This window comes from Callorhinus ursinus, unplaced genomic scaffold (assembly GCF_003265705.2).
Source record: "Callorhinus ursinus isolate GAN/ISIS: 27379988/994484 unplaced genomic scaffold, GSC_fseal_2.0 scaffold21, whole genome shotgun sequence".
Taxonomy (NCBI): Eukaryota; Metazoa; Chordata; class Mammalia; order Carnivora; family Otariidae; genus Callorhinus; species Callorhinus ursinus.
In genome coordinates, this window is record NW_027397083.1 from 1,309,995 (window position 1) to 1,313,842 (window position 3,848).

The following is a 3,848-nucleotide window of genomic DNA, read 5'->3' on the forward strand; positions in this document are numbered from 1 at the left end:
AACACCTTTCAACACGTTAGACATTAGCATTGGAAATTCTTTGGCTAATCTGGTAAGCCCCCAAAGTGGGAGAACCTTATCGTCATTTTCATTTGCATTTGTTTTGTTTTTAGCAAGAGTCAACAGTTTTCCATATACTTATTAATTCTATAAGCTTTTCTGATTTATTCGTTCAATTCTTCTGATCATCTATTATATAAATTTTTTATATGATGAACACATTAACCATGTGTCATATTGGCTACATGTTTGCCATTTGTCATGTCTCATTTTATTCTGGTTATTTATGTAGAGAACTGTTAGATGTCTGAGTACTTTAACGTACCTTTTCCTTTTTTGTTAATTCTGTCATTTAAAAGTTTGTAAGTTAAAAAAATTTTCAGACAGGCCACAGACTGAAAGAAAATATTTGCAAAACACTTATCTGAAAAACGATTGTTATCCAAAATATATGGGGAACTCTTTTATTTTTTTTAAGATCTTATTTTTAAGTAATCTCTATACCTAAGTATTTTTGTTTCAAACAGCTTAGCCTTAGGAAATTTTAGAGATGTGTTCATTTATTAATTGGGGTGTAATGGGCAAAAGGGGAGACCTGATGTGAAAATGCACCTCAGAAGCTCTAGGATAAGACAGGACCCTGGAGTTTTACTTGCATGAGACTCTTCCCCAGCTCATTCTCTGGGGAAGGCATTCCAAGTTCCTGACTGGAGGGAACGGTAAGAAATTGAAAGAGTAAAGCCCCTTGGTCAGTAGAGCTGAGGATCCAGAGTCGGCCAACAAGGACTTCAAGACAGGAACAGCATGGGAACAAGATGACAGCAGTCCCAGGAGAGGGGCCAGAGGGAAAAGAACAGCAGCTACAGAGGCAAGTCTCCAGAGAGTGTAGAATGACAATGGCAAACTAGGTTGGGGGTCATCGTCCAAAACTCTTGTCGGGATGTTTACTCAAGCCTCAAGTCTGAGAGAAAGGGATGCAAGATTGAAACGTGATGCTTCTAGTACTAACAAGGTAGACCCCTCCTCGGAGGGCAAGGAGGTTGCTTCCAACTATCCTGGCCTCTCAACCCTAATTACCCACCCCTCACTGTAATATCTTGCTTGTGTGGAAGCCCTCTGAAGTGTTTTTGTCATGTAGTGTAACTTCCAAGTGTGGTAAGCCACTCTCATTGAGCTAACCTTTCTGGAAAATAGTTCGGTACTTTTAACTCAGAAATTCCTCTTCTAAGGAAATAATCCAGATGACAAAGATTTAGGCACAAAGATATTTATTATGGCATATTTATAATACTATACAGAAGTATTACACCTAAGTATCCAACAACCAAGCAAAAGTTAAATAAATAATGGTATATCCATTTGATTAAATATCATGCAGCCATGAAAAAATACTATGGTCTTGAAGAATTAGCTGGGAAATGTTATAAAACAATGTTAGATAAGAGAAGCAGCTGTTTACATTGTAGAAGCTCCATTAAGTTTTTTAAAAAATAGAAAAACACTTGATGGAAGGGTGCCAAAATGTTAATAGTGGTTGCCTCAGGGTGGCAGGGTCTAAGATTACTATGGACTTAACCCTCTGCCTTTTGTAAAAAAAACTTCTTGCACTTTCTAAATTGCTTTCAATTACATTTAAAGGTTTTTTTTGTTTGTTTGTTTTTATAGCCAGTAAAAGGAATCAGTTAAAAGGAAGCTACCCAATGACTTACCCTACTCTTGTCATCAGTTTCAAACTGGTAGGATATAGCTGGGCCGGCCAGCACTAGGCTTAACTCTGCAAATCTGTTTCCCGTATCCCTCGACCCCACTCCTGGGGCCCTCTCACTCGGAACCACTGGCTACCCACAGGAATAACATGCCCTACATGAGGCAAACACACAAAAGCATAGGACATCTCGCTTTGGGTGGTAATCTGCATCTCCAGACAGGGGAGCTTGCACTCTGGATTGGGGAAGGTGAACACAGAAAGAACTGATAGAAGATGGATAAAAGGAAAGAGGGAAATGTGGCTCTCTGGAACAGGACACCGTGGCGCTCCAAATCCAGAGCTATGCCTGAAAATGAAAGAGACCCAGCCCCAGTGTCAGACTCTAGAGCTTCTCAGGAGCTTCACTGCAGCCCTGGAGGATAGCACAGCTGACCCTTGAACAACATGGGTTTGAACTGCATGGTGAACTTAGACGTGGATTTTTTTTTTTTTTTGTAAGTACAATATTTTAAGTGTATTTTCTCTTCCTTATGATATGCTTAATAACATTTTCTTTTCTCTGGCTTACTTTTTTAAGAATTCAGAATATAATACATATACCATACAAAATATGTTAACTGTTTATATTAGCAATATAGTTTCAACAGTAGGCTATTAGTAAAGTTTCAGGGAGTCAAAAGTTACACGTGGATTTTTGACTGCCCCTAACCCCAGCATTGTTCAAGGGTCAACTGTAGTTGTTTTCTTTGAAGGAGGACCCAGACTGCAGAGTTTGAACTCCTGCAGCCACTGTTAAGTGGCTGGCAGAGAAGATGAAATAGACATTTCTCAAATTTTAGCATACTTAAGAATCACCAGGGATATTGTTTGAATTGCTGGTTCCTCGGCTCTACCTCCAGAAATTCTGAGTTAATATATCTGGGGTAGATCCAAGAATACTGTTGAGGACAAGCAGTCCTCAACACCACCAAAAGGCTTCCTGATCCGCTGAGCACAGCTTTAAAAATGTAGACTCTGAAATTGTAGGCAAAATGCTGTGTGCACACTTTTCTAGAGAAGGTCCATAACTATCAGATTCTCAAAGAATTCCATAATTCAAGAGGGCTAAGAACCATCCCGATGAGCACAAAAACAACTAAGGAGGCTTCATTCAAGCATCAAGTCGGAGGGGCAAGGGCAAAGTTTAAAAAACAAAAACAAAAAACAGCCCACAAAGCCAAACCATCAGAAACAGTGAAAGCCAATGGCTGGAGGCCCCTGAGGGATGTAACATAGCCATTTTCCCCTACAAGTCTGGAACACTGATAGCTTATTTTTATTAGCCATAGGCAACTTGGTTCTTGGGGGTGCGGCTTAAAGGCACAGGGATCAGGGAGTATTAGCTCCAGGGGAAAGCAATAGGAGGAAATGTCCGTGGATATTCCTAGGAAGACAGATTCCTGGGTTTCGGAGATAAGGGAAGAAAAGTGAGTTCGCTGTTGGGTCTTACAGTCTGGAGTTAAAACTGCTATACTAAGTTAGAGTATGGTCAGGTAAATGTGCTGGGGGTATATCTGAAGCAACTGTAGCTGAGACAGGGGCATCGATGACAGAAGTGGTCACCATGAGCCCAAACACCTGGAGTCATTCCCTGACTCCCTACACTATCAGTCATGGTGCACAGGAGGACCAGGCTAGAGACTCTCATCAGTGAGGCTGAGCCTGCTGCCAGGAGGATGGGAGCTCTCCTGGGGCTCGGCCAAGAATGGGCTAGCGGAGGGAGCTGGGGTGCAGCCCGTACTCAAGTAGGTGCTCAGAGAGACTGACTTTGTTGTCAAATGAGTGAGCATTATTTCCTCACCCTCTTTGTTCTCCTTCTGAGGATTGCACATACTATTGTAGAATATTTTTACCTCCTGGACCAAATCTTCATTAGCTAAATTCCTCTCAAAACAAATTTCTCATTCATTTGTGATATCACAACAGTCTCGCAGCTAATTTCGCTACCTCCAATCTTCTGCACCACAGCTCAAGTGATAACCTTTAAAATATTCAATTGTACCTCTGAAACAAATAATACATTATATGTTAAAAAAATTTTAAAAAAAAAAGAAAGTAGGAAGGGAAAAATGAATAGGGGGAAATCGGAGGGGGAGACGAA